We start from the raw sequence: 26,388 nt of genomic DNA on the forward strand, positions 1-26,388 counted from the left end.
AGATTAAGCACTTCCTAGTCCAATTGAAAAGATAGCTTTAAACCTCCTCCTCTTATCCTTCCAAAATATATAATCTAAGTTACAAGCAAGAAAAGGCACAGACTAATTTACAACAGTAATACTGGAACACATTTTCATGGGGAGGGTTTGTTTGTTAAAGAAACAAAAGCATCTGCATTTTGATAAACTTTGGATGTTAAAACTGCCATATAGATTAGTAAACACAAATTGTATAATTAAAATACTTTTGAGAAGGAAGGTAATCACATAGTAAATGAATGCTCATAGCTGCATTCTATGATTCTGAGGCCTATATCAATACAAAAAATGACATACTGTACTTTCGTTGACTTCAATGTTGAAAAGAAGGCTTTACAATCATCTTACATTTTTAATAACTTCACTCCTACCTGTTGCTAAAGCACTTACCAAAATAAGTGCTTTGTAATTATATACTGGGCTTCCTCAAGCTCTTTTTCACATTTGTAATTAACTCCACCTTTTCTAGCAGGGATCACAGAGACAAGCATATCCTTGAGTGCCGAAAAGAAACATTACACTTGAGACTCATGTTTGCCATTATTAGAAAAGTAAACCTATTTCATAATAAGTTGTGAGCAATTCAGCTTCTTTCAGTTCAGCCACATTAAGGTGCATGCCCTAAAACTGACCAAATGTAAACCGCTTACATGGAGCATCTATATTGCTCCTGCTTAAATGTTATGCAGCCGTACAGCTAAGTGAACTGAGACTCTCCTTTGGAATTAACCAACTATGATTTCTAAATACAGGAAACAAGCCTCACACTACAGTAATCTATATACGTGTAGCTTGTGCACTTTGCCTGCCTGTCTGGCCCCAAGTCATCAATAATGAATAGATCCGTACAGCTGTAGCAGGACCAAGTGTCATGGGCTTGTCAAGGATTTCTGCAAAAGAACAAAAACACAGCTTTGCCATTTGATTGTGTCTTCTTCAGGAAAAACCTGGCATGTACCCCCCCACACACACACAAAAGGTGGGATTTTATTTTATTTTTTATTTTGAAAAGAGGGAAATCTTTTGAACCTTTTATGCATCCAGCGACAAGGAAAGTACTGGCAAAACAAAAGAAAGGAAGAGGAATTCAGTCTAATACTGGGACTTTGATGAGAGCAGCACAATATTCCTTTCTGCAATATAATTTTTAAAGAAACTAAGAACTACTTGCTTAGAAGGATGGCAAGGAATGATTTAACATATGCTGAATTCAGTAAGATCTCTAGTTAAGGGAAGAAATGCTACCTACCATTTGTGAGAAGAGTGAAGGTCATTATGGTTTATAAGTGAAAATTGCTTGTACAGAAAAACAACTCATTCATCATCACTTTCCTAAATTAAGCCACCGTTGTGGTTTAATTTACTGAACACAAAAATCAAACTACAAAATTATCCAGCTACTATCAACAATAAAAACATGATACAACCAGTGTGTCTCTTGCAGCTTCCGCCTCTTTATTCTAATCTTATTTCCATAGATATAACAATTCTGGAATTAAATGGGAGATTATCTCATGTTTTACAAACAGAATGCACCAGCTGGTACCTTATCATGTCCCTTGGGAAAGAGTAGAGTTAGTTGTGGATAACCAGATTTCTACAGGAAACACTCAATCCAAAATTACTGAAATCCCTGGGTAAAACCAAGTCTTTGTTGCTTTATCACAAATGCAAATACCAAAAGGTGTCTCATCCTATATCTTCATAAAGTTAATCTCTAGCTGCCCCAGAAATACTGGGTGGGTAGGATACACTTTTTTCCCCCTGTGAGCCTTCAGAGCACGAATATTTTGCGTTATTTCATTCCAACCATTCATCTGCTGCCTACGCTTCCTCCAAAACCTCTAATCAACTCTCTGAGAGCATGGACTGAGTTCCTACTCCAGTCCTCTGAAGATGCCGGCCACAGAGAATGGTGAAACGTCAGGAAGAACAACCTTCAGAACACGGCCAAAGAGCCCAAAGAAAACACAACAACCATCAGATCCCAGCCATGAAAGCCTTCCAGAATACCTTTAAAATGACTTGAACAAATCCTGATGCTTTGTTACTGGTACTAAAAGTTTGAAGGGAAAATAAATTGTTTTTTTTTAATCCCATCTTTGTAGTGGAGTATCCTTGGTAGTTCCATTTAAATTGAAATACTCATTCTGCAAAATCATGCAACACAGCTGGCGTTGAATTCACATGAAATCTATGGCCATGCATTTAACACTGACACATCTTTAAAAGTAACCCTTCTGGTTATTAGTGAAATGAATGATATATCACTCAGTAGGAATTTCCTTCAGCCAAACGTAGGATACATATTCTGAAGCACTCACAGTGAAACAGAAATTTCACTGAGGAGTCCATGAATGCTTCTGCTAAACAAGCTTTGGAAAAAACAAAAACCCCAACTGCTGAAGATTTTTGTGATTTTCTAACCAGCTACAGCAACTTTCTGCTACTTCTTGTTCATCACATAAACACCTTGTTCTAGCATGTTGTGTGCTGTAAACTCTGCATGACCTACTGAAAGAATCAGTTTTATCTACAAATTCAGTACTGTCAACAGTATGAGCTTGTATTTAGCTGAGAATTTAATGTAAAATATCTACACAATGGAAACACTTCCAGTATCATGTGTGGAGAGCCAAAGGAATCACTCTGCTGATGGAAATAATTTGCTGTTAGAACCAAGATGACTATATTAAATTTAGTCCTTGGTCTGCAAAAGGTTTCCCCACCTGTGTGTAAGAGAAAAGACTGTGTGTGTATGTATGCGCGCAGGTGTGTAGCTATGATACAATGAAAACTACATGATTCAGATAATAGACACTGCTATAATATAGTAAGTACAGTGGTGCCTCGCAAGACAATTTTAATTCATTCCGCGAAAATCATCGTCTTGTGAAAAAATCGTCTTGCGAGGTTCCCTATCCATCGGTCTCAAAAAAAAAAGTCTTGCAAAGCATCGGTCTCAAAAAAAAAGTCTTGCGAAGCACGGTCATAGAAAAAAAGTCTTGCGAGGCACCATAGTGATCACAAAAATCATTCGTCTTGTGGGTTTTTCGTCCCACGAGGCAATCATCTAGTGAGGCGTCACTGTATTTATTGGTTAATGTGCCTTGCTGACTTCCAATCTAAGATGCTCTTCTGCACATGAAAGACAAACATTTCACTAATGCCCACACTACTGCTTACAGCCCTCAGACCTCAAAAACAGATATTTGTGGTGTGCAGTTGGAAAGGGGAGAATGGACCTCAGCTCAGTTCCCAGAATGGACTTAACAATCCATGCCATTTAAGGGAGGATGGAGCCTTTTGACTATTAAGGGATCAGCAGGCAGAAGCAACCCCTAGGCCAGAGCTGCTTGGCTGAACAAGAAAATAAAGCTGTAATATTACTCAGAGCTGCTGATCAATTTCTAGCTGTTTTTGAAGGTTGCCCAAAATGTACGCTGCCAGCTGTCTTTTCCATTTATTGCCATACAGTTGACTACAGGGTGAATCATGACAACTGAATTATGTTCAAGAAAGTGCACCATTCCAAAAGAAATCAGAAGAATACTGTATATATGTGTTTCCTGCTAGACACAAAAGTTTTGGGGTTTCATCCCTGCAAGCTCTTGTTCAGCTAGACTACTGGATAAGCCAGAAATATAGAAGTCACCTTGCAATTTGTGCAATTTCATTGATAGGTAGCCATCTAGTCTCTGCTTGGAAACAACTTATGAAGAAGAGTTTGTCACTTTCTAAAACAATATGTTCCATTCCTGAATAGCTTATCTATCAGGAAGTTCTTCCTATTTATTGAAAATCTCATTTCCTCTATAGAATCCCTATCCAAAATTCCTACACTGTGGAGAAATACAAAATACTCAATAATCCGGTCTACAGGCAACATGTAGGCATTTCTATCATCCTGCAGTCTCTTGATAATGTCTTCTTCAGGCTAAACATACTAAACTTCAGCTTTTCTTTCTGGGCTGACTTTGGGACTGCTACCCTCTCTCAGCTTCACCTCTACAGAATTGTTCTCGGAATACAGCAAGTAGTAGGAGAGCCAAGGATATTGCCTTGAGGTCACTGAAGGAAAGGTGGAATTTATCAATGTGATTATTTAATAAATAACAAATAAAATTGATTCAGAATTCCACCTGCATTTATTATGCTGAAAGACTATCAGTTTTCACAGCTTTCAGCATTAACCTTTTTCCTTTTCTGATAGAATGAAGTTTTGGATTTGTTTTTAAATACTTCCTTCCTATAAAACACTTCTTTTCTGTAAAAAAAAAAGTTTTCAATCTTGCAGTCTCACATGTTTAGTGCCAACAACGTCTGTAAACTCTAAAAACTGAATGGCTCTCTTTGGAAATAATTTAAGAGTGCAACTATATAAAATTTGGGAACTTTTCTAATACCTGTAGATATGTACTTCAACGTTTATCTCATATTTTGAACCATACAGTTAAAACACGGTGGTAATAAAAGTATAATACAGACACAAAATTCCATCAATCAAGAGTCATAATATGATAATAATAATGTCATTTGTCTGAATTCAGAAAGAAGAAAATTGTTTGGAAGTGCATTTAAGTTCTGAACTAAGTGAAATGCTTGTATATCACCTCTGTTAGCTGTAATACTCAGTAAAAGATGGGGATTGAAAAATTATTCCATTTGGTCCAGATTTCATTTTTTCACTAGAGAATGGGGATCAATAAATATGACCAAAATGCATGGTTGTACATATTGATCCATAATCCCTAATGAACTCAACCATCATATAGCCATAAAATACATCCACATCTCCATTTAGCATACAACTGCAAAAGCTGCCAAATGGATCATCTAGAGTGGTGCCACTTTTCAAAACAATTGGCTGCTTTCCAGTTAATCTTGAGATCAAGGTAAATAATATAACAATGCTTTGAAAAATTTCATTCATGTCTGCCATTTCAGCATGGAAGTAAACTAAAAGTTCAATGATGTATTAAGTAAAATTGTTTTTGATGAAAGTGTGAAAATGCTGTTTGCCAGTCCAATAGTACGCCATACTGGTGATCATAATAGTTGAAATTTGCAAATTGGGAGAGGCCGTGATGCAACGCCTGCCTCCCGGCTGAACACTCAGATGTCAGGGTTTCCCATCTGTTGAGGTCCATTCCTAAGGCCTTCAGATCCTGCTTGCAGCTGTGGTCTCCCTCTGGGCCATTTCCCTGCACTAATTCTCCATACAAGAGAACTTTTGGAATCCGACCATCAGCCATTCTCACGATGTGCCCAAGCCAACGTAGATGTCACTCTTTCAGGAAAGTATACATGCTAACAATTCCAGCTCATTCTAGGAGTATTCTATTTGGAACTTTGTCCTGCCAGGTGATACCAAAAATGTGTCGGAGGCAACGCATATGGAAGGTGTTCAGCTTCCTCTCCTGTCATGCACAAAGGGTCCAGGACTCACTGCAGTATAGGAGTGTGCTCAGGACACAGGCTCTATAGACCTAGATCTTGGTATATGTTGTCAGCTTCTTATTGAGCCATACACTCTTTGTGAGTCTAGAGAAAATGGTAGCTGCTTTGCCGATGCGTTTATCCAGCTCAACATCTAGGGAGAGAGTGTCAGAGATCATTGAGCCAAGGTATACAAAGTCATGAACAACATCCAATTCTTGCATGGAGATGGTAATAGAGGGAGGTGAGTCCATGCCCTGGCTCATGATTTGTGTTTTCTTCAGGCTGACTGTTAGTCCAAAGTCTTGGGAGGCCTTGCTAAAACGATTCATGAGTTGTTGGAGGTCTTCAGCAGAGTGGGCAACAATGGGTGCATCATCGGCGAAGAGGAAGTCCCGCATGCATTTCAGTTGGACTTTGGTCCTCACTCTCAATTTAGAGAGATTAAAGAGCTTTCAATCTGATCTAGTCCAGAGATAGATACCTTCTGTTGCAGTTCTGCAACATCAATTTTCTTATCTAGCTTAATGATTTTATAAAAAGTACCAGGAAATTCCTTGTTATGTTGCAAGTCTTCATCTTTGTCTGTAAGGACAAGGTAAGTGGTGATTTACATCCCTTTTCTCAACATACTGAGAAAGCCTGTTATGAAACTGCTGTATCTGCAAGAATTTTTCCTTCTAGCAAGAGAGAGAGATACGTTTTTATCAAGATTTCTGTAATTTGCACAAAATGTCTCTGTGCACAACTATTTTTTCATTTGTGAAAGAAAGCAGGCAGAGAAAAAGCAACCTAGCTGATAATTCAAATTTTTGTTAAGTCCATGCAACAAAGAAGCAGCACTTAGAATTTGTGCCAATTACACAGCTTGGATAATTTACTGAATTTGCATGGTACCTAACACTATAAGTGCAAAAACTCTCATCAAGAGCACCACACAGTATCTCACTATCTCACATGGAAGGAGAAAAACATATCAGTTTCCCATTTTCATGAAATAAGAACAAGGCAAGCTGGGATGTACATCTCTAGAAGTAGCATAGTAAAATAAGTTATCTGTCCTATATAACATAATAAAGAAATCACCTCTAATACTTATTCCCAATCATGAGCAATCCATAAAGAAAAGAGAAAGAACTACGTATCCATTCAGTACAATGGAAACAACACCCATTATTGGACAGAAAGATAGTTATGCATTTTCATTATTTTCTTTGAACGGACACACTATTATAAATACCATCAGGTCTGAGTAGCACCTGAAAAGCCCTCATGAAGTGAAGAACACAATTATCCATGACTTATCATCAGGCTTCTGGTATAATTTCTTTTCCAAGTAGATACAATCTGCTTATGTATACCTTGAGCTATTTTTTTTTTTCAAAGAACACTGTTTAAGACCTTTTTCCAGCTGAAATAGTCTTCAGGCACCAGATTTGAGGTGAATGTAAAGGCACCATTTAAGAAGACGAATGATCAATATTTCAGATAAATCTCAATTCCTTTCTTTCTTTCACTCCTCAATAAGCTGCCAGGTGTCCCAGATAGACTTCTTTTACGATTATATCCACAGACAGTGTTCAACTAAACTCAACTCTAATTTTAATTTTTTAAAAAACCACCAACAACCATGAATTACGAATGCAAGAAATAAAATAAAGTTTTTGTATTGGTTTGGTTCTTTGAAGAATGATTTCCATAGTCTATGGTTCGACAAACAGAAAAAAAGCTGATTTAACAAATGAGTGCTCAATCAATGATGCATTGAGGCACATGACAAAAGCAAGTCAAAACCCATTACATTCAAGAGCATCCTTTAAATTCCACTTCAGTGCACTGACCCTGTTGCTCAATGCTAAAGACTTTACAAGTCTTTTTCGGAAACATTCCGAAGAGCTTTTGTTTTGGCGTTCACTCAGCTGCACCTCACAATTAACACTGCCAGACTCCTCACTAATCAATTATTCATAGAGATTACTAGCATATCTTTTGAGCACCTTAACTTCACATCAGAAGCATGAGAGAGGCTGACACATGCATGTGTACATTACAGAATGAAAGCCAGACTCTAGGCAGGTTTTAACGCTAAATGAGAACAAGGTTTAAAAAAGTGAAATCAACATTTTCAGTCAAAGTTGAGCTTCAGGCAAGCTGCAGGCAGTGCACAGCGTGAGAGAATCTGGCTCCAGAAAAGTGTCCATGTGTTGACAGCTGAAGAAGAGAGTTTGAAGGCTTAATGGTAAGAAATGTTCCATCAATGATAATGTTACACATTATCCCTCTTACTATATTTGCTACTCATCTTCACAGTTGCTGGCAGACCATGACACCCTTTCTTATGACTGCAGTGGGAAAGTGTAATTACTGTATACCAAGCCTGGCTATGTCAAACTAAACTAAAGGAGAGAGAATATTTATTAAAATTCTTGGACTTTGACTATGATAATAATTTAAGGACGAAGAGAAAACACAAAAATGCTGGAAACTTGCCCCTTCATACAGGCAGCCCCAGTTAACTGGAAATTTGTTCTGCAGATCATGTCAGTCAACATTACAATATACAGTAATACATAAGGAATGCATATTCAGCAGTTAGACGTGGCATGTCCTGTGTTAAACTGGATATACTGGAACAGTTTATTACAGTACTTTTTTTGCCCTCCCTGGCCCTGGCTCTAACTCTTATGAAATGGATTATACATCCCTCAAGTAACACCTGTTATGTGATGGAAAGAAAAAAGCAAGATGGCTGTTATCACCAGGAAAGTGGCAATCAGATGGTGCATTTCCTCATGTGGAACAAACAAGTCAGATATTAAAGGTTAAATGTGCAAGAAAATTTTTGAAACCAGTATTGAGTTTCCCTTCAGTTTACAATCTCTATGCATTTTTTGTTGTTTTTAATAAGAACTTGCTATAGCAAACATTCCCCTTCACGGATTGCTGCCTTGTCATGGTAAGGGACGTGAGTAATTCAGAGAAGCTATGGGCTATTGCCATGCAGGGACCCTCAAGATGGACAGGTCATAGTGGAGTGATCCATCTGGAGCAGGAACTGGCAATCCACTCCAATATCTTTGCCAAGAAAACTCCATGGACAGAAACGAAAGGCTAAAAGATATGACAGTGGAAGATGAGTCCCTCAGGTTGGAAGGCGTCCAACATGTTACTGAGGAAGAGCGGAGGACAAGTACAAGTAGCTCCAGAGCTAATAAAGTGGTTGGGCCAAAGCCAAAAGGATGCTCAGCTGCGGATGTGCCTGGAAGTGAAAGGAAAGTCCGATGCTGCAAAGAAAAATACTGCATAGGAACCTGGAATGTAAGATCTATGAACCTTGGTAAGCTGGATGTGGTAAAACAAAGGAGATGGCAAGAATAAACACGGACATTCTGGGCATCAGTGAACTGAAATGGGTGAATTCAATTCAGACTATTATCATATATATTATTGTGAGCAAGAATCCTGTAGAAGAAATGGAGTAGCCCTCACAGTCAACAAAGGAGTGGGAAAAGCTATATTGGGATACAATCTCAAAAATGCTATAATGATTTCAATATGAATCCAAGGCAGACCTTTCAACATCACAGTAATCCAAGGTTATGCACCAACCACGGATGCTGAAGCGGCTGAAATTGACCAATTCTATGAAGACTTACAACACCTTCTAGAACTGACACCAAAGAAAGATGTTCTTCTCATTATAGGGGACTGGAATGCTAAAGTAGGGAGTCAAGAGATAAAAGGAGCAACAGGTAGATTTGGACTTGGGAGTTTAAAATGAAGTAGGGCAAACACTAATCGAGTTTTGTCAAGAGAACAAGCCGGTCATCACAAACACTCCTTTCCAACAACACAAGAGGCGACTCTACACACGGAAATCACCAGATGGGCAATACCGTAATTAGATTGATTATATTCTGTGCAGCCAAAGATAGAGACGCTCTATACAGTCAGCAAAAACAAGACCTGGAGTTGATTGTGGCTCTGATCATCAGAGCAAAACTCAAGCTCAAACTGAAGAAAGTAGGAAAAACCACTGAGCTACTCAGGTATAATCTAAACCAAATCCCTTATGAATACACAATGGAAGTGAAGAACAGATTTAAGGAACTAGATTTGATGGACAGAGTGCCTGAAGAACTATGGATGGAGGCTCGTAACATTGTATAGGAGGCAGCAACAAAAACCATCCCAAAGAAAAGGAAATACAAGAAAGCAAAGTGGCTGTCCAACGAGGCCTTACAAATAGCAGAGAAGAGAAGGGAAACAAAATGCAAGAGAGATAGGGAAAGTTACAGAAAATGGAATGCTGACTTCCAAAGAATAGCAAGGAGAGACAAGAGGGCCTTCTTAAATGAACAATGCAAAGATATAGAGGAAAATAATAGAAAAGGAAAAACCAGAGATCTGTTCAAGAAAATTGGAGATATTAAAGGAACATTTTGTGCAAAAATGGACAAGATAAAGGACAAAAATGGTAGGGACCTCACAGAAGCAGAAAACATCAATAAGAGGTGGCAAGAATACACAGAGGAATTACACCAGAAAGATCTTGATGTCCCGGACAACCCAGACAGTGTGGTTGCTGACCTTGAGCCAGACATCCTGGAGAGTGAAGCCAAGTGGGCCTTAGAAAGCATGGCTAACAAGGCCAGTGGAGGTGATGGCATTCCAGTGGAACTATTTAAAAACTTAAAAAATGATGCTGTTAAGATGCTACACGCAATATGCCAGCAAGTTTGGAAAACTCAGCAGTGGCAAGAGGATTGGAAAAGATCAGTCTACGTCCGAATCCCAAAGAAGGGGAGTGCTAAAGAATGCTCCAACTAACGTACAATTGCACTCATTTCACACACTAGCAAGGTTATGATCAAAATCCTCCAAGGCAGTGGTTCTTAACGTGGGCGATAATGCCCCCCAGGGGGCGATTTCATTTTTCAGGGGGGCAGTAGAACGAAAAGGGGCGGCGTGGGGGCGCTGGAGCAGAAGGGGGGCAGTGGGGGGTGTTGGAGCAAGCCAAACCTGTGAAGATGGCTACAGCCTTTTTACAGTGTGCATGAATATATATTTTCCTCCAATCTTAATTTAGTTTCAGAGTTTTTGTCTTGAAATTTTTAGTTCCTGCATTTGTTTTTATGCCCTTTTTATATTTCTTTTTGCGTCTTAAAATTCACTTGCAACTAAATCATTAAATGTTACTTTTGGGGGGGGGGGGCATTTCAATTTCTTGGAATTTAATTTTGTTTTCAGCGGTCATTGGATTTAAGTGTCTTAAATAAATAAATAAATAAATAAATAAATAAATAAATAAATAAATAAATAAATAAATAAATAAATAAATAAATAAATAAATAAGATATCATCACCGTGGGGAGGGGGGCGATGATAACTTCTTCAATGGCTCAAGGGGGCGTTTCTATCAAAAAGGTTAAGAACCACTGCTCCAAGGTAAGCTTCAGCAGTATGTGGACCGAGAACTCCCAGAAGTACAAGCTGGATTCCGAAGGGGCAGAGGAACTAGAGACCAAATTGCTAACATGCACTGCATTATGGAGAAAGCCAGAGAGTTCTAGAAAAACATCTAGTTCTGCTTCATTGACTACACAAAAGCCTTTGACTGTGTGGACCACAGCAAACTATGGCACGTTCCTAAAGAAATGGGAATGCCTGACCACCTTATGTACCTCCTGAGAAATCTATATGTGGGACAGGAAGCAACAGTTAGAACTGAATATGGAACAACTGATTGGTTCAAAACTGGGAAAGGAGTACGACAAGGCTTTATATTGTCTCCCTTCTTATTTAATTTATATGCAGAATACATCATATGAAAGGATGGACTGGATGAATACCAAACCGAAATTAAGATTGCCGGAAGTAATATCAACAACCTCCGATATACAGATGATACCACTCTGATGGCAGAAAGTGAGGAGGAATTAAAGAACCTCTTAATGAGAGTGAAAGAGGAGAGCGCCAAAAATGGTCTGAAGCTCAACATCAAAAAAAACAAAGATCATGGCCACTTGTCTCATCACCTCCGGGGAAAGAGAAGGAGAAGATATGGAGGCAGTGACAGATTTTACTTTCTTGGGCTCCATGATCACTGCAGATGGTGACAGCAGCCCCGAAATTAAAAGACGCCTGCTTCTTGGGAGGAAAGTTATGATAAACCTAGTCAACATCATAAAAACCAGAGACATCACCTTGATGACAAAGGTCCGCATAGTCAAAGCTATGGTTTTTTCAGTAGCAATGTATGGAAGTGAGAGGTGGACCATAAAGAAGGCTGACTGGTGAAGAATTGATGCTTTTGAATTGTGCTGCTGGAGGAGGCTCCTGAGAGTCTGCTGGACTGCAAGGAGAACAAGCCTCTCCATTTTGAACAAAATCAAGCCTGAGTGCTCACTGGAAGGACAGATCCTGAAGCTGAGGCTCCAATACTTTGACCATCTCATGAGAAGAGAAGACTCCCTGGAAAAGACTCTGATGTTGGGAAAGTGTGAAGGCAGGAGGAGAAGGGAACGACATAGGATGAGATGGTTGGACAGTGTCATTGAAGCTACCAACATGAATTTGACAAACTACGGGAGGCAGTGGCAGTCAGGAGGGCCTGGCGTGCTCTGGTCCACGGGGTCATGAAGAGTCGGACACAACTTAATGACTAAACAACAACAAACAGCAAAAATTCTTACCTTAATTTACACAATAAAGATTCTATTTGCTCAACTTGCTGACTTGTTTTTACCCTTTGAAACCAAGCACCATATTTAAATTTGACACAGCTGAAACTCAGGATACTTGATGTCAGCAGCTTTTTTAACAAAGTAAGAAATGTCAAAGCATCTACTGTTAGAATACTAATCTTAAAAAATGTTCACTTCAAAACTATTCCACGTGTAGTATTGTTTTGTACAAACAGCTCCTATTTAGGATCTTGTCTGCTTAATTCAATGGAGGGGATAATTCTGCAGATGCTAAAGAATCAATACAGAAGCATCTAAAGGGAGACTTTCACATGCATATTAGAAGACCTCCAAAGGGTGGCTGAATTGCCTAAGTCAACTGCCTAAAGTGGCAGAGGGAAAAACTACAGATCTATTTACCGTATTTTTTGCTCCATAAGACGCACTTTTTCTCTTCAAAAAGGTGGGAGGGAAAGTACATGCGTCTTATGGAGTGAATGCAATAACCCAGGGCTCCACCACCACCACCCAAAAGCCTCCCACTGCCATGCTGGGAGGTCTCTGAACTGGTAGCAGAGACTGCTTGCTATTTAGACCTCACCATTCTGCACTGCTAGCTTTCCAGGACCTGCTTCCTGCAGCCCACCTGGAAAACCAGCAAGGCAAATAGGCCTATGGCAGCAAACAGTGAAAATAGCCAAGGACCAAAGGATAGTTCTAGAAACACCAGGGGAAACCATAAACACAGTCTCCCACTTAGGCAGTTGATTTTCCCATGTTTGGGGAAATCACAGGAGTCAGCTCATCTGAAGTGCAATAGATGAGCCTTACCCTGGGAAAACCACTTTTACAACAATGGTATCTCCCCTGCCAAGTCTGAGTTTGAATGGCCTCTAAGCCTCCTGGCCCTTTGTGTGCCCTACCCTCCAAAGGCATGGTGACCCCCGGCTGCACCTCCTGATTAGAACAGGGCTGCATAGCCCCAATCCCAAAAGAGGCCAGGAGAGCTCTTCAGTGTTTTGGGGTGCCCTGCAGGACCCCCATCAGGGGCTGGATGTTCCTCCCACAATCCTTCAGTGCACAGATATTAGCATATCTGCCTGCTTGCATCACCCAATTGGCTATTGGAGAAGCAAAGCAGGAAGGAGGAGTCTCTTTCCCTTCACCTTCTGCAGAGAAGTTAAACCATGTGACCAACCAGACATGTGGAGAACCAGAGAGAGAGAGAGAGAGAGAGAGAGAGAGGACAGAAACAAAAGCTTCTAAAATTGCCAGTAAGTTTAATATTTTTTTATTTATTTTATTTATTTTATTTATTTTATAGGCCTGAGAATGGCGAGGGGAAGATAAAATTACTACTGAGAGCCTGCTGGATGGGGAAGAGGTGGCTAGATATAGCTATCTGTAGTTCAGAGCTTGGTAGTAAGCTGCATCACTTCCCCACAAATTAAGCCTAAATAGAAGTAATTTTGCAGATATTTAAAACATTAAGGGACCTGGGGGGGAGGCTAATGTGTATTGTTAGCCAAATTTCATTCTGAAGCACAGAATGATTAAAAAGGCACTGAGCACATGCAGAATAAAGTTCAAAAGGGAAACTAAAAGGGACCTAACACTCCTTTCCTTAATATATTACCACTAGGGCTACAGGTTTTATTTGGTGTATTAGCTTGCCACAGTTTTTATGGACTCATCAGGAGTAAGGCAATTTGAATTGCAGAGGGCAGATCTGAATCACAGATCTGAATATGTCCAAGTAAAGCTTTGAAATCTTGAAAATTGGTTTAAGAACCCAACATTTCATAAATAGCATTTCACACGTACACACACACAACTGGAAACAGAAATTTTAGTACTATTTTTGTGTTAATAAAAGCTGCATGGTGTCACTCCCCCTGTTTTTATTGGTTTTTCTTAATCATTGTTGTTCTACAATATTGCTGGTAGATTTTATCTTTTTATTGTGATTCCCAGCTACTGTATTTTATCCTATTGTAGTCTCTAAAACTGGACAACCATCTGTCAGATCTGCTCTGATTTGGATTCCTGCATTGAACCAGGGGTTGGAATTGATGGCCTTACAGTATAGGCCTCTTCCAACTCCATTATTCTATGATTCTGTGCTGCTTTGAGATTATATTTGTAAAAGCAAGCAGGCAGTAGATGTCGTGATGTATAAGGGGCACATTTTTCTTGCAGAGTATGGGAACTCATTCTACCAGTGCAAGGATGATAAAGCAGAAAAGGCTAGCATATAACATTCCTTTTAAACTAGAGGTAGTAAAATATGCTAAGGAGTATGGAAACAGTGAACAGTGCAGAGACATTTTGGGCCTCCTCATCTGAAAAAAATGATTAAAGAGTGGAGGAAACAGGAGGATCAGCTGCAAAAAGCTGATAAAAGTAAGCACACTTTCTGTGGACATGCTGCATGCTGCAAAGTAAAGAACTGAATGATGGAGAGAGAAAACTTTATTGCTGTAAAGAAGGAAGGGAGGAAGGGAGGGAGTGGAAGTGAGGCATGCTTTGCTGTTTGCTTACACCTGTGCTGGTGGTGATTTCTTCATCATAGCTCTTATTGACTACCCAGCAACAATCTGTTTATTCATCTCTTTCAGTGCAATAACAATTCATTATAAGTGTTAAAACTTGAGATGGTAATTCCCACTCATTGTGTGTCATCTTGGTGTAGAAGTCTGCTTCATGATTCTCCACTTCTGGTACATGTATGACTTGTGAAATGACATGCTTGAGAATACACCAGTCCCAAAACTGTACTGTTAGTAGCAAGAAAGACATGGATTTTGTTCCTCCTTGGTGGTTGATATAAAGCATTGTAGTGTTGTTGTCTGTGGCTATTGGAATAACTTTGCCAACTACAAATTGTTCAAAAGCTCTCACTGTGTTGTACACTGCAAGAAGTTTGAGGTAATTGATGTGACAACATCTATCTATTGCTACTGCCTTATGAATTTGCCAGAATATTTTTTCCCTGTTTTCTCTCCTAAAAATGAGGTGCGTCTTACAGAGAGGTGCGTCTTATGGAGCGAAAAATACGGTATTTATTTAAATTATTTACATGCTGCCTTTCTGCACATAAGGGACCCAAGGCAGCTCACATCAAAGACTTATGTGAGAAGCTACAGGTTGATTGGCATTTATTTTTACATCATATGGTCACAGAAAGAAGTGTGAATCAGATTGTCCCAATCCTGTAGCATTTCCCATATTTGTGTCAATGTAATTGCAGCCTTTGATAATGTATCATTTACAACCATTTTTAACTACATTGAACTACAATCACACCTTTTAGAAAGGGAAACTATGACAGAAACTATAGGTTTCAGCCTTTCACAGTCTTCCTGAGTTTTGGAATATTGGCTGAAGGATGATGGGATCTGATTCCCATAAATCTGGAAGGCAGCAAATCAGGGAAGGTTGAGTGTTTGGATAGTTTCATTAGCAGAATGTAAACCCAAAGTTAAGTGCAAAAGACAGGCCATATAGAGAAAGGGGATAAAGTGATCCTCACAGATAAATTTCATAACCATTTTCTTTGCACTACCATAATAAGATAAATACAGATAAATTACAATAGAGATGAATAAACAACGCAGTGATGACCTCAATCAAATTAATAGAACCCTGCTTATTACAAAATTTCAAGGAAAGCACTCTAGACAACAAAGAAAAAGGAGCTATGTTGGTAACTACTTAATTCTGAGCCAAATAAAAATACCTTTAAAGGTGGGAATTAATGCCTGAGTGTCTATAGTTAGCTCACCAGTCATGAAAACTCTTCCATCTCAGGCATAGTCTGTTCTTTGCCATAACCTTTTAAGATCTGAGCCAGGAATATGTCTGTCTATCCATCTGTATCAATATGGATGCTTTTATTTCATATCTATATAATGTGTATTGTCCCACGCTAATATTGATTGAAGGAACTCAGGCAAAGCAGTGTCAGCTTTTATTCCTACAGGGAAAGCACTCAGCTGAATGGCAAGGCACTTAAGGTCAAATCAGGATTCATCTCACTTTGCTGCTATGTTATAAACGGCGCAGAACAAATGCAAAGAAGAAGAAAAGGATAAGCTTTTCAGGCACACTTATGCTATCAATTTAAAGTCTTTCTCTTTCTCTTGCATGCATGTGCAAGCATACACACACACACACACAGAGGCCAGTAATATTCTGCTGCATTCTACTGAGCTGGTGGAAACATGAAAAGATTCAAACACAAAGAGAAACAGTTTTAAAGAGCGGAGAGTAAGAAGGCAAAAATAATCTGTACAAACAGCTTGAGGGTGAGAATAGGTGTATATACCAAGGGCCAGTTGCTTCAGTGGCTTACAAAACAGACTAGACAAGTTCCTAACAACCATTAATAAAACAGGGAATCAAAGTGTTACATTCACAGAAAAACCAGTTCTGATTATGACCTCCTAGGTCCAAGCAACTGGAAAGCAGCTATCTCCACAAGCTGGTGTTTTTGTTTGTTTGTTTGTTTTGAATGAGTTACGTATCTAGGAAACCACAGTATTTAAATATAGTATTCCAGTTTTTTATCAAAATTGATCCTTGAATTCAGGTTCCAATTGCAAGAAACTTAATCTTGGTCAAAGGAGAAAAGCACTGCTGTTCTCCCTTTCAGTTTCATGTGCTTTAAGTTATGAGCAAGAGAAATATGATGACAAGCTCCCCTACAGACGTCAATTTGCGAAACATGGGCATAGAATCCCCTACAAGGCTGTTAGTCCCGAAGCAAATGAATGCCCTGGAACTGAGTATCTTACTGCTCAAAATATGAGAGAGCAGCAGAAAAGCCTGAGAAAGAACCAATGGGAGAAAGGCGTAGGGGTTAAAGGAAGAGGGGGTCATAAAAGGAGGATACTAAAAAGAGATGAGAGACAACAAGATGGTTGGGGACATTGTGGAAATTAATGATTCCTCTGGAGGAAGCCAAAAGCCAAAGACATTCCCAAAGTCTTACTGGGAAGGGGAGAGGAGACACAACGGGACAAGAGAGAACAACAGGCTTGGAGAGAAACAGAACAGAGATGGAAGCCCCCTTATGAGGAAGGAAATGAGGAGGGACCATAAGAACAAAAGAGAATAGCTGGTCACAATTGGGGTCATTACCCACATTGCAATAACCTATGTTCAGGATTCCTACGCACCATCTATATTGTATACTGGATCCCAGTGAGGAATTCCCTCACTCTTAAGAGGGACATGGACTCAGAATAACGTTAATGTTCAGTGAGGAAGGTGTCAATGGGAGCCTCAGAAGTTGTTTTTGACAAACCATCTGTTGTGTTTAACAAGCTGATTGAGTTAAAAATAGAACCGTTTCCATCTATGAGTGTGGAGTTAGGGGAGGCAGGTGAAAGGGCACACAAACACCATCACATCTACATGTAAGTGTTATATATCAGGTGCTCTCACCACACAAGGAAGAGAATCCTCTAGTCTGACTCTCTCCATTGTTATTTCTATTAGATTTAGAGAGTGACAAGTCTAAAGTCTGCAAACTCCGCTATCTGTGTACTGTCTCTATGTGAATCAGCACACTGGAAAATCAGTGCCCCAAATCACATAGAGAGTGTCTATGGACAGTAGATCTCTCTTCAGACCCCTCAACCCCCATGTGTAGCAGAAAGACGGTGGCATCAGAAAAATGCTCCCTTCTTCACATGGTGAAGTGTATGTGAATTACAACATCATAACAGAGTTTATGTATATATCAGCAAATTTAACTTTTTACAGGTAAAGATATGGCAGCATGCATGAAAGGTGGATCTTCTTAACTGCAGAAGCTAAAAATTAGTCAGGTAGTGAGTAAGTTGAGAGGCTAGCTGAGCTACGATCAGAAATGCCTATGTCTAACTCAGGATAAGCTACCTCAATGGTAGCTATGAGCAAGCAACTGACTTTTAACTTTCAACAAACACCAACCCAGCTTCAAAAACATAACGATGGGCAAAAGTGATCTGTGATGGAGTGAAGAAGTATAGTACGAAGAACAAGCACAGAGACGTTAACTGAAAATGTTATTTTATTTATGTTTAACCGTTTGAGGTGGATGAAAACTCACTAGCTTGTTAGGCAGTATGTTTAACAAGTTAGGTAGTATGTATAACAAGTGTGGTGCTGGAGGAGACTCGTGAGAGTCCCCTGGACTGCAAAGAAAACAAACCTATCAATTCTGAAATCAACCCTGAGTGCTCATTGGAAGCTGAGGCTCCAATACTTTGGCCATCTGATGAGAAAAGAAGATTCCCTGGAAAAGACCCTGATGTTGGGAAAGTGTGAGGGCAAGAGGAGAGGAGGATGACAGAGGATGAGATGGTTGAATTTCACCAAACTCCAGGAGGCAGTGAAAGACAGGAGGGCCTGGCGTGCTCTGGTCCATGGGGTCACGAAGAGTCAACACAACTTAATGACTAAACAACAACAACAACAACAAATAACAAGTTGTAACCCAAGCCGGAATTAAGATTGCCGGAAGAAATATCAACAACCTCCGATATGCAGATGATACCACTCTGATGGCAGAAAGTGAGGAGGAATTAAAGAACCTTGTAATGAGAGTGAAAGAGGAGAGTGCAAAAAACGGTCTGAAACTCAACATCAAAAAAACTAAGATCATGGCCACTGGTCCCATCACCTCCTGGGAAATAGAAGGGGAAGATATGGAGGCAGTGTCAAATTTTATCTTCCTGGGCTCCATGATCACTGCAGATGGAGACAGCAGCCCTGAAATTAAAAGGCGCCTTCTTCTTGGGAGGAAAGCGATGACAAATCTTGACAGCATCTTGAAAAGCAGAGACATCACCTTGCCAACAAAAGTCCGAATAGTCAAAGCTATGGTTTTTCCTGTCGTGATGTATGGAAGTGAGAGCTGGACCATAAAGAAAGCAGACCGCCGAAGAATTGATGCCTTTGAATTGTGGTGCTGGAGGAGGCTCTTGAGAATCCCCTGGACTGCAAGGAGAACAAACCTATCAGTTCTAAAGGAAATCAACCCTGAATGCTCACTTGAAGGACAGATCCTGAAGCTGAGGCTCCAGTACTTTGGCCATCTCATGAGAAGAAAAGAGTCCTTGGAAAAAACCTTGATGTTAGGAAGGTGTGATGGCAAGAGGAGAAGGGGACGACCAAGGATGAGATGGCTGGACAGTGTCTGCGAAGCAACCAACAGAAGCCACTGGTAATGGTGCGGCTAAAAAATATTGTAAATAAAATAAAATAAATAAATAAATAAATAAACATGAACCTGACACAACTCCGGGAGGCAGTAGAAGACAGGAGGGCCTGGCGTGCTCTGGTCCATGGGGTCACGAAGAGTCGGACACGACTAAACGACTAAACACACACACAATGCATAGTCAAAAAGTACCTGTTATGGACTCAAAACTGTTACAGATCCTCCTAGTCAATTCTTGAAGATTTCCCATTTCCCCTGCACAATTTTCACTCTTACTGTGTTCATAGCATGGCTGGAAGGGGAAGAAGGTGCAAGGACTCCCACTTTCACCAGTTCTTTGCTAGTCACTCAAATCTGGAGCCAATCTGAGTTACAAAGGCTAGCAAGTTGTCCATGTCAAGACACAAAATCTATTACAAATAGTACAAAAAATGAAAATACAGAGAATTTCCAGGAACTCCCACAATATTAAAAACTCCTAATACTAAAATAATAAAGAAAGACTTTAAAAGGAGATTAAGTAAGTTAACAAAGATAAAATGCTGAAGTACAGTTTGGAAGCTATTTTTTGAATAATGTGTCCCCACCATGAGCATGGCCGATGATTGTGCTGACTGGGGACTCTGGAAGTTAACAGTCCAAAAAGTCAAGTCTGAATGCTACAAAAAACAGATCTAGGGACACACGTGGGGAGAACTGTTATTTTCATGTTCCCACTGGCTCCTCTGGAAGCCCCTAATTCACCATTATTAGTAGAGCCAACTCTACCATCAGGGAGAATGAAGCAGCCACCTCATACACATACGTATAGCGTATTTGCAGTGTCAGGGAAGTAGTAGTTACCCATTTTATTATTATAGTATTGCTAAAGTGGTAGAGCAGGAGAAGAACTTGTGTGACTTTTCTGCTTTGTGTGCAAAAATAACTTGGGCAGATTTTAAACGCCATGTACCTTGGCTTGAGTAGGTTATGGAGTGTGGCATTATTGACATCCTCAATGAGCTCTGACTGTTGAAAGCAGGTTATTGGACTACATAGGCCATTGGCTATGATTCAATGGACTGTTACAGTGGCCTCACAACAATAAAGGCTGCAGCATTTTTGATAAAAATTTTTTAACACATACCCGAAACCTAGACGGTGTCAAAGTAGTATGGATAAAACTGACTTAAGGAAGTAGATCCGTGCCTCAGAAGGAAACAAAAGTGCTATTCAGAATTCTTTTCACTGAATCCAAAGGAACATTATCTTTATCTCAACTGAATTAAAAAGAATATTATAAAATAAAATAGCACGAGAAATGGCCTGAATAAGTAGCACTGCTTCTCCTTTCCCAGCAAGTCTAAATTAATATATATGGTGATCAACCTTTATTTGTAAGGCTATTTGAGAAATGCCATTTCTGCAGGCAACTGTGTACTTTCTGCTGATCCGCTTCCTCATTCTACTGCATATTTTTCCAATACATGGAGTTAAGGCATCGTAATGGACACTGTTCTAAGACTGTACAAAACCCTACATATACTTTCACTATTATGTAATGAATCAATGTGTACTGCTGATGGCTAAGGGATATCAAAATCCCTATAGCTTGAGGAATGGCCCTAAGCTCTTGCCAAATTATACACTTCAGTATTACAGATTTGGTAGTGGAATATTTTCCATTTTACAGCTGATGCACTCTCCCTCTCTCTGTAAAAGGAAGACAAACAACTAAATTACTGAACAGAATTTTACATCCACTATAATAACAGAATAACTCTTCAGATCCTGGGAAACGGTCAGTTGGATGAAGCTGTCCAGAACATAATCATGATTAAAGAAAATGCCTGTTTCTTAAATAAATGTGCCTTGGTAGCCTTACTAAAGGAAGGACAATGATGTTAAGTTTATGACCATGGTAGCTTCCAGGAAAAAAGCTAGCAAAACAAAAATAAATGAACACTAAACCTATACAATGGGATGTTTGAGTAAAGGACCTAAATACTGGGGCTCAATAGTTACATCAAGGCTAGATCCATGTGATTTATATGTGATGAAGGCCATGGTATCTAATTTAATAAAGCCAGATTTCTGTTGGCATAACATCTGGAAAAATCATGACCTATGACTGGCACCAGCACTACTGATGGCCTCAGCAATTCCGTTAGATATGACCATGTATGAACATACAACTAGTGTGATAACAGATGCAGACTCTGTAGAATTTTTCAGTTTGCCTCATTATGTCTAAATTAATTTCCATCCCAATAGTTTTCTTTTTTCTTTCTGTGGGAACCACATACCCTTGCTTAGAACCTTTCAAATCATTAGCATTTGTTGCCCCTTTGCTGATGTATCTGCATATTCACTAGCAATGACATTTCTTGCAAAATTTCTTTAATGTTGTTACTACTACCCTCTGAATGCCAATGGTAGAGAAAAAGTGGTTACCTGGGCACTTCAAAACTGACCAGGGAAGAGGCAACACTTGTGAATTTGATTGTCCAAGGAGAGGCTCAGTTTGTTACTAAGCAATGTTTAGATTTAACAGCAGGAAATGAACAACAGCTACATGCTAATTAGTGCCAGAGGGGGGCTGTAACCATGCAAATAGATATGAAGGAGGAAAGAGAATGGTTGGTATAATGTAGACTTAGAAATGTAATCTCCTAGTACTGTATGCATATAAATTTTTTTAACTTTGTGAAACAGCTGTAGTACATGAACATTCATATATTTGAAGCCACTGCACTATAACTTAATCAGAATTATTTATGGCAATTTTTATTGCTTTTATTTCAGGAATGCGTAATGTAATTGGGTGCTCATCAAGATAGCTTAAGAGTCTATTTGTTGCTGTTTCTGCCTCATCAATACAATCCCCTTGCAGTTCTAGTCAAAGTGAAAAGGTGCATTCTACTTCATGCAGGGGCAGGCAGGAGAGGGACAGGCCTTGTAGGTGTTCTTGTTTTTATTTTCAACAAAGGCTTCAAATGTACGTTTGACAAACATTAAGTAGTTATGATAATGGTGAGACACTCAAAAGCATAGACTGCTACAACTCCATGTGTTCTCAAAAGAACCTCAGGGTGAAACTAGACAAGGGATTAGAAAATGTGTGGGCTTTTTGGACTACAACCTCCAGAATACCATGTTGGCTGAGGTATTTTGGGAGTTGTTGTCCAAAAAAGTACTTTTCTGTGTATAAGACACCTCCATGTATAAGATGACCCCCAATTTTCTAACCCCAAATTCAGAGATCAATATTTTAAACATTAGAAAGGAACACATTTTATTTAGTAATTAGGCAACATTTACATACCAGTACTACATATTATGCACCACACTTAGCTGAGCAAATCACTTCATTCAGCCTCATTTGCATAACTGCTTGCATTCAGTTTGAATTTTGCAGAGTAAGACGTTCATTTATTTTATTTTCTGACATCTTTATGGGCTCAAAATGCTCCAACATTACTGGTCACTGCTGCATCCACCCACTGCCTACACGCTCTCCTCTGCATCAGCTGACATCATTTATGTAAGGCTTGTGATTAGAGGAAGCCTGTTTGCAGAGACAAGCTGTCGGCAGTTTCGCTCGTGACTGGAGGCAGACTGGTTTGCAGAGACACGGGCAGTTTCTCAACTGCGCAGTTTTCTCCTCTGCTTACTTCCGTGTATACGACGACCCTCAATTTTTAGTCTAACAAAAAAGCAGTGTCTTATACACAGGAAAAATATGGCAACTTTTCCTATAATTGAATGAGGCATTCTATACACACATACTGCAGCCCACATTGGCCAAGATAATGAAAATAGGAGTAGAACAGAATAATGACAGGAGAAATAAGTAATCAATTTTGTCATATGCACTCCAATTCTTTCTCCCCCCCCTTCCTTATTTCTTAAGGCAGCTTATTTATTTTGGATTTCGAAGCCAGGGTCTATTTTAAAAATTAGTTAAAAGCATCCTGGAAGGCATTTTCAGGGAATAACCGGTAGGAGGAAGAAGTAAGCAACAACATTAACTGTGTGCCATCAAATCAGTTCCAACTTGTGGTGACCCTTTCCAGAGTTTTCTAGGTAGGGAATACACACAAGTGGTATACCATTCCCTTTTTTTCTGACGGTGCCCTGGGAGTGTGCAGCTTGCCCATGGCCACATGGCCTGGCACTACTCGCAGAAGGGCTAATAAGGAATCAAATTCTCAACTCCTGGCTCCACAGTTAAATACTTAAACTACTGACTTATCCAGCCGACTCAAGCATGCCCTGCCACATGTATATTTTCCCCAAGTACACCTTCCGTTACCTTGATTACCAGGAAGTCACAGGGTTGAGACCTCCTCATCACATCTAGCTCCTCGCCTATTTCTCAACTAAACAGAAGAATTTGAAAACCAGAGGCTGTTCATTCCAACAAACTGTTTACAAGATGGTATAGTCAAGGTCCACATCAAGAGGTTAGCTCACCTTCCTGCTAATAAATGTGTGCGCACAGAGGGGTGATGGTAAATGTGGACAGTGATCTCAATCCATCATTCCTTCCTGTGGTACAGTCCTCATATATCTACCCTCCAAGGATATAATACTTAGTGAACTGCATCCACACTGCACAAAGCTTTCCTGTGCAAAAGTTAATATATCATCTCAAGATGGGGGTGGGGAGAGTAGAATCCCTGAACAACCTTAACTATAATCAGTAATTGTCATTAAGAGCTTTCATTATACAGAGCAAGTGTAATTAGAGCATCATGCCCTCACAGGATGCATTGTACAGAGAATGCTAGAAGGCGTCATAAATTAGTGCCAATTCAGTCCCCTCCCTTCCACCATGAAAGAGAATTATTATATTTACACATGTTAGAGCAAAAGCCAATCGGCCCCTACAAAAATTAGCCTGAACACTATCTGCAATTTCTAGATGGGCTCCTGATTTCATTACGCATCTCTGAAAATAAAAGGGATAACATTTGCCATCAATAATTCTGAACGTTATCTGCTGAATCCCGCAGATTCCAAAGCATGAATAATTCAAAATCTTGTGGGAATTTTGTCATGGTGGAGCTACAACTTGTCTGCAAACGGAGCTCAGGGGATGTTCAATATGATCTATTCCAACATATGTGCACAATTGTTTCATTCATCATGATGCAGGGAAAACATTATCTTTCCTCAACTTATGGCTTTTAAGAGGTTTTTGTAGTTTACACAATAAAACCTCTTGAGCTTTAAAAAATAAATAAATCCCAGGGTTTAAGTACATATTGCTATTTAAATCAAACTAAAAAAAAGGACTACTGTCTCTGTAGGTATACACTACCATTTTCTGGGTCTTGTGCTTTTTCATAATAAGCTGTTTCAGTGACTATATAGGCAGCATATCACAAAATGAGAAGGCAAAGAGAACAGTCCAGCTGGAAAGTCAAAATCCTGGCCTTGTAACATGATACAACATAAGCACTGGAAGAAAATGCAAAATAATGAGACTACAACAACTAAGATAAAGATGGTGGTGTAACTGAGGAAAGTTTTGGATGCAAACCTAATGAATCTATTCATAACCTGGCAATTGTACTTCACTATGTTATGCATAGATACCATCTCATACTGGCCAATATCCTATAAATTTCACTAGAGTAGGTCTATTGAATCAAACGGTAGTGATCCAATTCCTTCATAAAATCCAATGATCTAAATGGGTTTAATCCAACTGCAACTTACTATGCTAAAGTACTCAGTTAAACTAAGCCTATCTGAATCAATGCAACTTACTAAGAAGTTGACTAATCCTATTGATTCAATGAGCTTACTGCACTGCAATTTACAAGATTTTGTCTACTAAGAAAATGGTTACAAGTTCTGTCGTAAGGTTAACTTTTTGCAAGAAACTATTTAAAAAAAAAACATTTTTAAAAGAATTGTCCCTATGGTAGGACAGCAAATGAATCTGAGGTTGAGATCTTTAACACAGTTATTAGGGAGAAAGTCTCACTGAAAAGAAGATGGGATGTAATTCTCTGTAAAGATGGAGAGGATTGTTGTGTAATTAATTTTTGACAATTTATGGCTGCAGGCTTTCATCCAAGAAACCGTCCTAAAGCATGTTAGAAAAGAATGGCACTGCTGAAAATCAACAGATGGCTGCATTTCCACCCAAAAGGTCTCTGCTCTAAATCCTGTCCCCACTGTTTCAAAGCCCTGCTGCTGCTTTTGCCATACAGAATATTAATTTTATTTTATTTTATTAGATTTATACCCTACCCACCTAGACCAAAGGTCTACTCTGGGCAGCATTACAAATTTTAAAAACAGTAAAACCAATAAACATGCAATAAATCTGAGATGTTAAAATGTGAATTTAAGATACAGCAGGAGGGAAAGCCTGTCCAAATAACCAAGTCTTAAGCTTACTTCCGAAGACACCCAGAGAGGGAGCCAGGCAGATCTCCACGGGCAAGCTGTTTCAGAGGTGAGGGGCCACTGCTGAGAAGGCCTGGTTCCTCGTTCTTTCCTTCTAGACCTCTCTCAGCATTAGGCCCCTCAGCCGCCTGACCTGGCTGGAATGAGTGACTCTGGCAGAACTGGGTGGAAGAAGGCGCTCTGCCAGATATCAGTTGCTTTTTGGAATGTTTTTTTCCATTTCTGATGGGTCTTGGGGGATTTGGTTGTTTTTTGTTCCCTCCCATTTCTGACAGGTCTTGGGGGTTTGGTTGCTTTTGGGGGTTTCCCCCCCATTTCCGATGGGTCTTGCATGCTTCCCTTGCTTTTTCCTTTGTTCTCTTTGCATTTCCGAACTGCCCCTTTGTTCTCTGTGCATTTCCGATCTGCTCTGTTTGTTTTCTGTGCATTTCCAATGGGTCTTGCACACTTGATTGCTTTTCTCTTTTTCCCCCCTTTGGCTTGAAGGGATTAACTGCATTTCCAATGAGTCTTGCAGTGATTTTTTTTGGTGATTTTTTTCTTCAGCTGAAACGGATTAATTGCATTTCAATGCATTTCAATGGGAAATGGTGCTTCGACTTATGACCA

At 39.6% G+C, this 26,388-nt stretch overlaps 1 protein-coding gene and 1 pseudogene across 4 annotated transcripts in view; both read right to left on the reverse strand.

Moving 5' to 3' along the window:
* Positions 1-26,388, reverse strand: part of SLC10A7 (solute carrier family 10 member 7) — a 183,361-nt gene that overhangs the window by 77,474 nt on the left and 79,499 nt on the right. The gene's annotated exons all lie outside the window — the stretch shown is intronic.
* Positions 12,894-13,046, reverse strand: LOC144583364 (U1 spliceosomal RNA; annotated as a pseudogene).

The sequence above is a fragment of the Pogona vitticeps genome, chromosome 5 (genome assembly GCF_051106095.1).
Source record: "Pogona vitticeps strain Pit_001003342236 chromosome 5, PviZW2.1, whole genome shotgun sequence".
In the NCBI taxonomy this organism is placed as follows: Eukaryota; Metazoa; Chordata; class Lepidosauria; order Squamata; family Agamidae; genus Pogona; species Pogona vitticeps.